The 14,091-nt window shown below is 41.0% G+C and overlaps 1 protein-coding gene across 3 annotated transcripts in view; it reads right to left on the bottom strand.

Annotated features, from left to right (window-relative positions):
• Positions 1–11,068, bottom strand: part of FOCAD (focadhesin) — a 286,020-nt gene extending 274,952 nt beyond the window's left edge. For 2 of the 3 annotated variants that reach the window (XM_070480582.1, XM_070480584.1), the window contains exon 1: positions 10,996–11,068. The gene's annotated coding sequence lies outside the window, so the exon portion shown is untranslated. Of the gene's footprint in view, positions 1–10,850; positions 10,952–10,995 lie in introns of those variants that run through there. The other variant, XM_070480583.1, reaches the window with a different exon arrangement.
• Positions 11,069–14,091: the final 3,023 nt, after the last annotated feature.

The following is a 14,091-nucleotide window of genomic DNA, read 5'->3' as shown; positions in this document are numbered from 1 at the left end:
TAAGATGGACTCCTTTTTACCAGCTTTTTTAAGCTGAGCAAATAACTTTTATATAGATAGGATAATAGATGAACTTCAACCAAGCCCAAATCCCAAATCAGCAGAATCCAAATTAGTGAGATTTTATCATGCTGTTATTTATTTTGGTACTTTTTTTTTTTTTTACAAAAATCAAATAAAAGGTCAAAGAACACCTGTCAACATAAGACGGGTTCTTTACTGTTTCCAGCTAAATCTAATAGTGATGGAAAATGGGTCTTTGTTACTTGAATACATCATAAGTTTTATGTGAATGCTTCAGCTGACACCTATTATTTATCATAGCTATACCTTAATCTTCTATGTATTACAACCCTTTAAAAGCCCATGGTATCACCTCTGTGTATTTCCCACTGGGGTAAAAGGCATTTTAAACACATAATTACCCAATGAAGTAACATTTACCAATTTTCCATTACACAGCTAGCAGTATTCATGGCTGTTTTACTTGTGGGGTTCTTAATAATTAGATATTAGTTAACCCTCACAAGCATCCTGGGCAGACAATCATTAGTAAATCCTTTCACATTAGTAAGAGACACCAAGCAGTATATTCAAGAATCAGAAGAGGATTCAGCAATGCAATGCTAATATCCAGTTGGCACGGTATAGTGTGTAGAATGTCTTTCAGATGAAGTCAAGAACTTTATGTAAAGAAAGAAGAAGGATGAAGAGGAGATGGAGCAGGGGGAAAGAGAAGGAACATTAGCTCCTCATGAGAATAATTTTTAACTTCACAAATTTTAAAACCAATACATACAATTTTCACATGTACAGGGTTCAATGGAACTTTTCAATGCTGTGTTGGAAGTAAATGACTGACAGGAAAACAACAGTGAATTGGCAATTCACAATAAAGCTCAGAGCTTCATTTCAACTTCAAAATCTACTTCTGCCTCTCAGTCCAAGCTCAAACCCTACTTATGAAAGTGTTCCCAACCTGTCTTACCTCCAAACTGATATCCATAGGTCCTCAAAGGCCAGATCAGCTCCGGAGCAAAGCCACAGAAGTAAGGCAGGATCAGAATGATTCCCAGGACCACAAGCCTCTCCCCACTCCCCAGCCCACTCTACTCAATTCCACAGGGAACTTAACACAGTAAAGCTGAAAGTCTGGGGCAGGGCGACAACTAAACCCAGTCTACGAAAGTGAGCTGTCAGGGTACTTACTAAGCATTTGACCTTAGCATTTGGCACTTCTTGGCAATATCCCAAAATGTGGCACATGTGCTTCAAATTCTAGCCACCTCCCAATTCAAAAGTATAAGGCTACAAAAGGCTTTAAATCGGCATCTTTTTAATATATTTTTTAATTGAAGGATAATTGCTTTACAGAATTTTGTTTTCTGTCAAACCTCAACATGAATCAGCCATGGGTATACATATGTCCACTCCCTTTTGAACTTCCCTCCCATCTCCCTCCCCAGCCCACCCCTCTATGTTGATACAGAACCCCTGTTTCAGTTTCCTGAGACATACAGCAAATTCCCACTGTAAAGCCAGCATCTTTTGTGCAAAGTCATTCATTGATTGCTCTAAAAGGTAAGCTAAGGAATATGTAGATAAACTATTGATCAGTAATGTGAAACAGTTACAAAGAGTTTTAATGATAATATAGATATGCTTACGGCAGAGTAAAAAAACTGAGAGAAATTTTTATACACAATCATGAACACAACCAAATTTAAACTACAGATACAAAGATAAGACTAAGGGAAAACAGTGAATATGCAAAAATGTTAAGTTCATTTCTAGTTAACAAGTTGATGACTGACTACATACTATCACTCTTCTCCTGATATTTGCTACATTTAACTCCCCACCCCCCACCATGGGCATACATTACTTTTGTACATTAAATAAAAATTACCACTTCTCTTCAAATAAAAACTCATTTTTTTTAGTCTCAATAAAAAAAAAGTAGTAATCTTACTTATTCACTTGGAACCATGGTCTTTTATCACTGTCTAAAGAGGCAGTTTCACCACAGCACACACCAAGATAAAAAGGCTCACTTGATCCAATTACACCACTTATTAAGAGCTATTTAATGAGAAAGTCACACCTTGGAGTTATTAGATGCTACAACGGTCCTGCAGTGTTCCAAGCAACTAAGCTAACAGAATTACCTTTGATTCTAAATCGTTTGCCAAGAGATTAATCCATCTGGTCCCTGAAAAAAATTCAGTGTTCCCCCCAGTGTGTTCAACTTCCTCCAATCTCATTTTAATCAAGGATGTCGGCCTCTGTTGACAGAGGTATTTTTTAATAGATTTACTGAAGTATAATGGAAATACAAAGAAATCACATATTTAATGTGTGCAATTTGATGACTCTGGACATGTGCAAACACCCATGATGCCATCACCACAATCAATATAACAGATTTATGCAACACCTTCCAAAGTTCCCTTGTGTCCTTTTTTTTTATTTTATTTTTTGGCATACATAATATCATACTTTAACAACTGGCATCAGGTTGTATAGCAGATCTTTAAAACTTATTTATCTAGCATAACTGAAACTTTATAAAGAATAGCTATTTTTAATTTCTTAAATTACAGTACAAAGAGTTTGATTTTTCCTTTAATTTTCCCAAAATGCAGATAGCATATGATACCTAAAAAAATTGTTGCCATCAATAGATACATTTTCAGGAGGTCTTTACATGTTTTGGCATCTGCCAAAGAATAAAGAAATGGCTTTCTGACATAGTGACATTTGGAAAAAGACCTAGAGGAAACAATGAGCGTTCCAGACAGAAGGAATACTAAGGGCAACAACCCTGAGATAGAAGCATGTGTGGCAAATCCAGGGAAGACCAAGGACAGCGGTATGGTTGATGCAAATGTGCAAGCTGGGAAGTGAGAGATGACAGAGTGGAGCGCAAGCCCAGAGGACAGAAGCCCCTGCAGATACTGTGGGCTCTGGATGTTTCTGAGGGGGATAGACAGCCCAGAGGCTTTGGGGCAGGGAGACAGCACACTTGACTGTCATTTTTAAAAGGTCATCTGATTCCTCTAGAGAACAGACCATAAGTGGGCAAGGACAGGAAAAGGGAGACCAGTAAGGAGGCTATGGCAATCATCCAGGAAAGAAATCATATTGCCGGGAACAAAGAACAGCAGTGGAGATGGTAAGAAGAGGTCAGACTTCACACTTAACTTGACAGAATTTGCTAAGGGATTGGATGTGGAATGTAAGATGAAGGATGACTGTGAAGGATGACTCCAAGGGTTCTGGTTCAGACAAGTGGAAGAAAGACGCAGTCACACAGTGAGAAGCCGAAGACCAGAAGAGTCATTTGTTTGTTTTTGGCCACATGGTATGTGAGATCTAGTTCCCTACCTGGGATCGAATCCATGCCCCCTGCATTGGAAGCACGGAGCCCCAACCGTTGGACTGCCAGGGACATTCCATTCATTTGTTTTTGAAACAGGGCAACAATGCACAAGTATCCTCAATCCATGGGGTGCAAAAAGAGAAGGGGGCAACAGACGATGAGATGGTGTGATGGCATCATCGACTTAGCGGACATGAGTCTGAGCAAGCTCCGGGAGTTGGTGATGGACAGGGACAGCACTGATGTGCTGCAGTCCATGGGGTCACAAAGAGTTGGACATGACTTAGCAACTGAACAATAAATGTCAGGAAGGAGAGGCTACAGGACAGGGTGCAGAGTGAAGAGAGTACAAGCTTCATCTTTTTCTCAACTTTATTTGAAGCCAATCTTCACTATAACATGATTAATGTTAAATTTGTATGCTTAGTTCTAGCTTCCCTGGTGGCTCAGAATGTAAAGAATCCACCTGCAATGCAGGAGACCTGAGTTGGATCCCTGGGTTGGGAAGATCCCCTGGAGGAGGGCATGGCAACCCACTCCAGTATTCTTGCCTGGAGAATCCCCATGAACAGAGGAGCCTGGCGGGCTACAGTCCATGGGGTCACAGAGTCGGACACGACTGAGCAACTAAGCACATAGCACAGCTCTAGCCTGGATCCGCATTTAATTCATACCCAATTCCAACAGTGCCGTCAGCACTTGCCCCACTTTCCAAGCTCCATAAGGCCTCAGTGGCCTGTTAAACCCTAACTATTCCATACAGCTTAAAATCTCACAAACTGAAAAGAGAGAGATAGAAAGGAAGGAGGGGAAACAGGTAAATTAGTAGGCGGGTAGGTAGATAATCCTTACTATCCTGTTCCCCCAGCCTTCATTGTCCATTCCATTTCATATCTCCTTCCAAGCTTGCTATTAAATGTTCAATACATTCCGCAGGCACTGTGAACAGGAGCAAATTTAGGATTCAGGGAGGGAGAAAGGGGTCAACTGGTTTTGAAGTGATACTGTAAACAGAAAAGTGAAGAAAATTCCAAGGTATTCATTTATTTAAAAAAAAAAAAAAAACCCTTCAAAGATATGAAGTCACTTTGTTAATATCCAATTGATTTGTGAAAGCACCACTGTCACTGTTGTTGCTGACAATATGGTAGGAGACAAAGGGAAAACAGACCAGATAGAAGGCTATCCGCTGTCACTTCAATCACGTCCAACTGAAGTGGACAAAGTTGATAATCCAACTTTGTGACCCCATGGACTGTAGTCTGTCAGGCTTCTCTGTCCGTGGGATTCTCCAGGCAAGAATACTTCCTGACACAGGTATCAAACCCACATCTCCTGTGTCTCCTACACTGCCAGTGGATTCTTCACCACTGAGAAGCCCTTAGAAGGCTATGGTAGGTTGCAAAAAATGGCCCCAAATTCTTCCCAATTTGGCATGCACATTTCTTTACAAAGTGACTTTGCTGCTCCTCTCATAAGTAGTCTACTTCTCCATCACCTTGGCTTTGGGCTGTCTTTGCAACTACTTTGAGCAACAGTGAGAGAAATAAAGTGGGAATTCTTAGTCGACCTCTCAGAAGGCCATGTAGCTTCTTCTTGCTCTCTTGGCTCTATTAGACCAAGCATGGGACAGGTTACAGGACCAGATGTAGCAGAGATAAGCCATTCCAGCTGATGCCTCCAAACCTACAGTTGCCATTTGCTACTTGAGTGAGCCCACCAGCAAAAAGAGCTCCCCCCACACCTGGCCGCCCCAAGCCTAATCCAAACTGCCAACCCCAGAATCATAAACTAATAAAAGATTGTTGCTTTAAGCCACCAAATTCCTACAGTGAATGGTAATAAGTAACTGATACAGAGACTACCACAACATCAAGAACATACACAATGGAGGCTTAGACTAGGGTGGGAGCAGTGGATAGTGAAAAGTACTCAGATTCTAGCCATATTTTGAAGGGACAGACAATAGGCTTTCCTAGTAGTTTACAAGTGGATTGTGAGAAAAAGAGAAGAATCAGGGCTGACACCCAAGTTTCTGGCCCAAGTAATGGAAAAGATAAAATATCCATGATCTGAGATGAGGAAGACCACAGGTGATGTAGGTGTAGGAAGAAAATCAGGAGCTATATTTGAGATTTCTATTTAGTCCTCCAAGTAGAAAAGCTAAGTAGGCATCTAGATACACGGAGTCTAGAGTTCAAAAGAAGAGGTGTACAGGACTTCCCTGTGGTCTAGTGGTTAAGAATCTACCTGCTAATGCAGGAGACACAGGTTCGATCCCTGGTCTGGGACAATTCCACATACTGCGTAGCAATTAAGCCCAAGAACCACAACTACTGAAGCCCATATGCCTAGAGCCTGGGCTCCACAACATGCGAAGCCACTGCAATGAGAAGCCTGCACACTGCAATTACAGAGTAGCCCCTACTCAATACAACTAGAGAAAGCCTGCACACAAGATCCAGAACAGTCAAAAATAAAATTTTTAAAATATCAAATGTCAATGTGTAAAATCCCATCTATGTAAATCATTTAAAAAGATTAATAGGTCCAGGCTATATATTACACACACACACATACACACACGTGTGTGTGTATGTGTGTGTGTATATATATATATAAATTGGGAAATAGGGTATTGCATGTGAGCATGCATGCTCAGTCACTTCAGTCATGTCCGACCCTATGAACTGTAGCCCACCAGGCTCCTCTGTCCATAGGATTCTCCAGGCAAGAATACTGGAATGGGTCACCATGCCCTCCTCCAGGGGATCTTCTCGACCCAGGGATCAAACCTGAGTCTTCAGCATCTCCTGCATTGCAGGTGGATTCTTTACTGCTAGGCCATGGGGAGAAGCCTAATAGGGTATTATTAGCACATAAAGACTGAATAGGGGGCAGGGCATATTTTTCAAAAGAAAAAAAATGAAGAAAAAAAAAGGCTGAATGATATGATTAAAGGACTGTGAGGACTGAGCTGAGGAGCTCTCCTATTTAAGAGGTGAGGGCAATAAGAAAGAATAAAGGAGTTGAAGAGGCGCAGAGGGGCAGGAGGAAAACCAGGAATTGTGGCATTTTTTATAATAAGGAAAGAGAATGTTTCAAGAAGCAGAAAGTGATCAACTATTTCCAAAACTGCTGATAGGAAATGGTAACTATGTGGCAGAATACAGGGGGTGGCTCATGCTACCATGCTAATCATTTTACAGTTTCTAAATGTATCAAATCAACATGTTGTACCTTAAACTTACACAATGTTATGTGTCAATCATATGTCAATAAAGTTGGGGGCGAAATGACGATCGGTCATGTAAAAGATATAAATTAAAAACAGACCTTTGGACTTAGCACAATGAAAGTCATTAGTGACTGAGGAAAGCAAAACTTTTTTATAGTAGTACGGACTCATTTGAAAAGACCCTGATGCTGGGAAAGATTGAAGGCAGGAGGAGAAGGGAACGACAGAGGATGAGATGGTTGGATGGCCTCAACGACTCAATGGAAATGAGTTTGAGTAAACTCTGGGAGTTGGTGATAGACAGGGAGGCCTGGCATGCTGCAGTCCATGGGGTCACAAAGAGTCGGACATGACTGAGAGACTGAACTGAACTGAGGGAGACAGTCTAATGAAAGTGAGTTTAATAAAGAATGGGGGAAGTAATTGGACACATGAGTGTAAGTCTTGCCATAAAGGAAAATAGTGTGGTGGCATAAGGAGGAAATGGGGTCAACAAAGAGTAATTATTTTAAGGTAGGAAAAGGAACAGCATGTTTAGATACTGAAGGGAACAATCCAGTAATGAGGGAAACTGTGATCTTGCAGGAGAGAGATGCTGGAGTCAAATTTGGAGTAGGTGAAAGGAATCTTCATGCAGGAGTGCAGAATTCTCCTTAGAAACACAACCTTATTCCCCAAGACTCTCAGTCCCAAAATAACTGGAGGGAAATCAGAGGTAAATGCAGGTACGCCCACCTCTCACACCCATGGCAACTGTCATTAGTATCAAGGAATTTTTCATACCTCCCAGACTAGAATCAACCTAAAAATGCTCAACATAACCTTCCAGGCATTCCAATAAAATGAGAGTTGTCACATGTGATGAAAAGTGCAGCTGACTCTTGAACAACCTGGGGGTTAGGGGTGTTGACCCTCCCTGAAGTGAAAAACTCACACATGAATCTACCATGTAGCTAGGGCCCTCCCTAGTTATGGTTCTGCATCCATGGATCCAACCAACCAGAAAACCTTCTGACAGAACTATAGTTCAACATTCACAATGACAACATTTGTTGAACACACTTACGAGCCAAATTAGCAAACAGTTACTTATCTGACCCAAAAGATTAGAGGATATAATCTAATACACTGGAACGAACTAAATTCTTCAGTTTAGAAGGTTGAATGAAACACTGGTTCACAGTAAGTGAAATTATGGATTTTAAAATAAATAATAACAAACTATCAATGCCATTTGAATTCTCAACTTCCTTGGGTCTGAAGAAATATTTTCCCTTCATGAACAATGGAAAATTTTACAGTACTTAATGTCAGAGCTTCTGAAATATTTTCAAAATATATAAAACTAAAGTAACTCAGGCTAACTGAATGAAATCCAATATAAATCAACAAAAATTTTAAATCCTAAATGCAGTATTATTACTTCCAATGTGGCTTGCTGCTACTGCTAAGTCACTTCAGCCGTGTCCAACTCTGTGCCACCCCATAGACAGCAGCCCACCAGGCTCCCTCATCCCTGGGATTTTCCAGGCAAGAGTACTGGAGTGGGATGCCATTGCCTTCTCCATCCAATGTGGCTTAGAATAGGTTAAAAAAATTATGAGGCCAGAAGTACTTGGCAGACCCAACTAATAAAAACAACATTCAATCTATTGTTTGAAAAGTGGATGAGGTCTTCTGCATTGCTTGAAAACTCTGTTTCAAATAATTGAAATGGGAGAAAATTGACAAGTAACCCTTGCTCTATTAGCTTAGCAAATTTGTATCCTATCCTGTGGAAACAGTACACACAACTTCCATCCAATTTATCACTAATTGTGAATCAAAGATTGATATTATACTTATAAAACTATACCATATTTTATTATATTACTCATCTTTAGATCTGTAATACTTAAGAAATATAATACTTATAGATTTTCACATTTCCTAAAGAAATCTCTATTGCCAACTTGATTAAAGTTTAAATTATCACCCTTGGTTTCTTTTTTGAAGTAACTGAGCTCATTGTTATAAACCAAGAAATATTATGACCAGGTTTTGCTACAGACCCAAAAATAATCCTGACACTACTATTTCCTTACATTTCTTCCAAATATATTTCATTTTTCACTGTTTTTCTCCCCAAATTTTAATTTTTTTTCCTTCACACAGATATTTTAACATATAATCTGAATCCCTGAGTCTCCCCAAATGTTAAACCAGAAGACTCCATTTGGATTTTTTTCCTCAGCTCCTGCATTTCTCCCCAGTCTTTCCATCTTGATCTGCTCCATTTCTAGAACTAGAAAAATTTTTTAAAGTTCTGTTTTCTTAAATTTTCCCAACCCCTAGTAGTGATGTAGGGGTTTAATTTAATTCACTTAATGGTTTGTGAATAACAGTCAAAAAGTATCACAAGGCTATGAATGTGTGTGTAAGCCACTTTAGTCCATGTCCAACTCTTTGCGACACTATGGACCATAGCCTGCCAGCCTCGTCTGTCAATGGGATTCTTTCGGCAAGAACACTGGAGTGGGTTGCCATGCCCTTCTCCAAGGCTATGAATATTATGTCTCAAAAAAACTATTCTAGAAATTTTACACCTGCAGAAAGACCAAATGGATTACTTAATAAGTACCATCAATAAATCAACAAATGAAAAACTACTGTTACATCTCTATGAGCATCTTTACTCTCAAACTGATGATTTGCTTACCTTTTGGTTATTAATTCTCAACTGTAAAGCAGCAATCAATTAAAATCCAGTAAATTTTAGGTTGATAAAATAAATGTTAACATAGACATGATATTGAAAGACATTAACCAGGTGATGACAACTACCAAATATTAACCAAGTAAGCAAATAACCAAGGCAGTTTTAGTTACCACTAACCTACTAAAGCAAGTAAAAATGCTTTGAAAATTGCATTCTTATCCAATGTTTTTATATCATACCCTTAAATGTAACATTTCAAATCTCCTGATTATTACATTTCAAAATTTAGATGAGTCATAGTGCTTTGAGTGCGGGAATTATATGTGAATCAAAATTGTAAACATGCACTTGCTTGCTAGTCAAAAAGTCAATGTGAAAAAAAAAAGTCAATGTGGACAGATTCAGGAAGAGTAAAACATATAATCTTAAAATATATCCAGGGTTTTGTAAATGGTTACTTCTCAAATATTAACACAGTTCAGTAAACGTGCAATCTGCCCATCCTGTCCTTGAATATCTCGATATTACTAAATATTTCTAACTCCATCCCCTCACTTTACAGATGGGGTGCCTGAGACCTAGGTCTTTAGTGATACTTAGCAGGACTATGCCTCAGAGCTATAACAGTCTGAGGCTTACAGGAGGTGAAAGTAAGGAAAACTGAATGAGGTCCCAGAAGAGCTACATTATATAGCTTATGATACAGGATCATAAGCTTCTGTGCCTAAATCTAGAACCTGAAATTGAATAATCAAATCTAGACAGTAAAACTGGCTGGTAAACTGGAAGAAAAAGACAGGGAATGACCGTTTTACTTTATGGCATAAGACCCTGACCACCAAGGAACCCACTGAAAAAGTGCTAAACAGATGAATGAGTGATTGCAATGGTACTTGATAGCATGACTTCATTGATTTCAGAAGCTCCAAATTTAGAAACTAAACTGAGGATATCATGCTGAAACTAAAACTGATGGAGAGTAAGGGGCAACACAACGGGCAAGTCTCTGTAAATCTCTGCAGAGCTGTTGCTGACATTTCAAAACACATTCATACGTGTATGTGATATACATACAGAGATACAGAAACATACTACTTCTTCAAGTAATTCCTGCAAGTGAGGACAGAGCCAGGAGATCTGAAAACAGGCCCTGCTCACCCACAAGCCCTTGCATTAAAGTAGACAGGATCTGAGTGAGTCACCGGGAATTAGGAGGAGACAGTCACTCCAGGACAAGGAGGGGAGGGCTACAGTCCCCTGTGCTGCCTTCAGACTAGGGAAAAGTGGGATGACTGCAACCTGCTGCAGGAAGGTAGGCGCGCCGACCTGTTTCCGAATCAGGATCCCGCTGAGCCCCACCGCAGTCAGCAGAGCCGGCCCCACCCAGGCATCCGGGAGCTCTCTAACGCCGAAGGCCTACTCCTTCGGGAATTCAGAACCCCAGCAGGACAGGACGAGGGCAATCGACAAGACCTGTCCCCTTCCCGGCCGCCCCAAACGCGACGCGGCCCTGCCACCACATGCTCTATTACCCCATCTCCCATTAGAGCTCCAGGCCCATCGGGCCTCAGCCTCCCTCCCAGCAAGCTGAGTCAGGCCACAGGCGAGTGTCATCGGGCGACCTCTGTGCAGGAGGCAGAGGCCCGCAGCCCGCCGCCTAACACCCGCAAAGCTTACCTCCCTTCTGCCACAAGCTCAGCCCCACGCCGGCTGCCTGACGTGGCCCGCCCCGCCGTCTCGAACGCCTGAGGGCGGTGACTATCGGGAGACAGCCAATGGCCTGCAGACCTCAAGGGCTTGCCCCGCCTCCTCCAACTTCGACCCGCCCGCCCCTGCTTAAGCGCACGCGCGTTCAAAGCCAAGGCCGCGCACTGCGGCTGGAAGACGGCGTGGGCGGCCAAGCGCTCAGCAGCAGTCCCTGAGCTGGAAGGGTGGTGCGCGCGAGTGCTGGCTGTGGGACTGCGCCGCAGTGGGGAGTTAGCCTAGGGAGAGGCGGATTAAAGGAACCCGCCTGGAGATACCACTGCAGCGTGTCCGGATGGTCCTGCTGGCAGCCTGCCGCTATGCAGCTTTTGGCGGTGCAAAAGCAGCTTCTTGGTATTGGGAGATTTTGTTTCCCGGTGTAAAAAAAAAAACCCAGTACTGATAACTGTAGGATTCAAAAATTTTAATGCAGACGGCAGACTTGCGGTTTCGTTTCTGGTAGTCGCTGCTTAGTTATCTTTACTTCACTTGGCCAACACAGAACATTGAGGTTCTTGGTGTTAGTCTGATATACCCACCTGTTGAGTAGTGTACACGTCATCCTGTGATTTAATCTTGAGAGAACTGGCACCAGTAATTGTTACTTTTATTGTTTTCACTTTTACATAATACCTATTGACTGTCCACCCGTGCATGAACAGGCATTTTCATAAGAAGACTGTAAGACAGCTGGCACAATGGAACAGAAACTAAAAGACAGGAGCAGGAAAAAAATGAAAAGGTTATGACAAAATGGAATTCTGATTGTGGATGACAAAAGTGGGAATTATATACAAGATGAAATAGTTAAGACAAGTTGCTCTACAGAACCTGCCTTATCCAACAGTTTCTAAACCCTGACTCACCTTTACAAGAATTTGGGGAGCCTGTATTTTTAAATACCAGTGCCTGGGCCCCTTTTCTAGAAAGTCTGCTTTAATAGCTCTGCTGAGGAGCCTTGGCATTGGTATTTTTCTAAGTTTTCAAAGTTTTTTTAATGTGCTGACAAGAAGCTCTACTCACTTATAAGAAGGATTTGGTTTCCTATACTCCACTTCAGAAAAGTAATTATATACCACCAACCGTCTTCCATTCTCTCACTAATCTATTATGCATTCATTCTGTAAGAATGTATCTAAATTAATTTTGAAACTACTTATATATTCAATCTCTGTATGTAGCCCTTTGAGAGAAAGGAGCATTATAAGGTTTATAATTGCTTTTTTTAAATTTTATAGACCTTGATATTCCCCTTCAGTCTTAATAACTCCAAATAGCAATGCATCAACTCTTCTTTTAGGACTAGTTTAATTCTTTTTAAAAATTCTTCCTCTATTCCCTTAATTCTTGAGATACATTAGTCAATATTACAGTTGAACATTTAATTATGTAAACAGCAGCTTTAAATGTGTATCAACTCATTTAATCCAACTGTATGAAGCAGGTACTGTTATGACCCACATTTTATAAATAAGGAAACAGACACAAGGATTAAACATCTTAATCAAGAGGCAAAATTTGAATCCAGGCACTCTGGCTCTCAATAAATAAATGTACTGCCTCTGTTACATAAAGACTTGTTTTAGGTGTGTGGGAGGAAATGCCCATTTAAAGAATGGTAACGAGTCTGTACTTTGGCCACCTCATGCAAAGAGTTGACTCCTTGGAAAAGACCCTGATGCTGGGAGGGATTAGGGGCAGGAGGAGAAGGGGACGACAGAGGATGAGATGGCTGGATGGCATCACCGACTCGATGGGCATGAGTTTGAGTAAACTCCGGGAGTTTGTGATGGACAGGGAGGCCTGGCGTGCTGCGATTCATGGGGTCGCAAAGAGTTGGACACGACTGAGCGATTGAACTGAACTGAACTGAATGAGTCTGTGATTTTTCACTTTTGACACTTCCCCTGGATTCTGGGCAGGACTGAAGAACTTTGGCTGTTAAACCAAGAATCCAGAATTGACTTGACAACTTGTGACAGATCTTGGGCTAGGCTGGAAGCATGAGGGCTCACCGTCTTCTGGGATATACTCATCCTGCCTCTGGGTTTGACTCCTTCCATACATGACTATAGTTCAGCAAGCATTGTTCCATCTTTTAATTTATTTAATTTATTGCTATTCCTGGCACTGTGCTAGACATGAGAGATACCAAGAAAATACACAGTCCAGAGACACAAGGAGCCAGCTCATCCTGGAGATTCATTTGGACAAGGTGAGAGGTGTAGACTTTTAAAACCAGAAAAGATGTTAAAAGTTGCCTGTCTATGGCAAGTTTTCACTGACGAGTGTGGAAATGAAGAATAAGTAAATAAATGACAGTGTATCAAGTTTTCATAAAAATAAGTTTATTCAGTGTAAAGGACTGTTCTTCTTGAGATTGTGTTTTGATTTTTTTTCTTGTAAAAATGTTCTGTCATAATAATTAGTAGGTTAAGTTGTTGGGAATTTTGTTTACTTTAACAACCTTGAAGTCCTGTCTTGATTCTCAAAAATTTTTGATGTTTTACTGATTTAGTTTGACTATCAGCTGATGGCGAGGGAAATTGAGTAAGATTGCAGAGGGACAAAGTCCAGTTCTTTTTCTACTGCATACCCACTGGAATAGCCTGTTTCATGAGCAGAAATGTTTAAAAATAGTCATGTCAATAACAAATTTAAGAACAAATTAGGGTCAAGGTTAGACAACAAAGATTAGAACTGATTCTGATAGGCCAGCTGGTTGTTAGCCAGGAAGAGCAGTCTTCAGTCTGCTTAATTAATCAGATTATCTTGGTTTCCTTCTGAGCTGAAAGCAAAGAATGGGGCCTAAGGGAATACAGCGACTCTATGAAGTAATGTTTTGATTGGGGTGAGACCTAGGAAAGATCAGCTTGACTGAGAGGGAACACGCATGTCTGATATAGATATGTGGAGTCTGTATTCCCCAAGAGTCTGCCTGGGGAGAATTTTTGAGAATCAACAGGGAGAGAGTGGACCCCTTCGAGTACCATGGGAGGAGAATCAACTTCGTTCACGTAACCTGCAGAG

This window comes from Odocoileus virginianus, chromosome 18 (genome assembly GCF_023699985.2).
Source record: "Odocoileus virginianus isolate 20LAN1187 ecotype Illinois chromosome 18, Ovbor_1.2, whole genome shotgun sequence".
Taxonomy (NCBI): Eukaryota; Metazoa; Chordata; class Mammalia; order Artiodactyla; family Cervidae; genus Odocoileus; species Odocoileus virginianus.
This window is presented reverse-complemented; position numbering and strand designations above follow the sequence as displayed.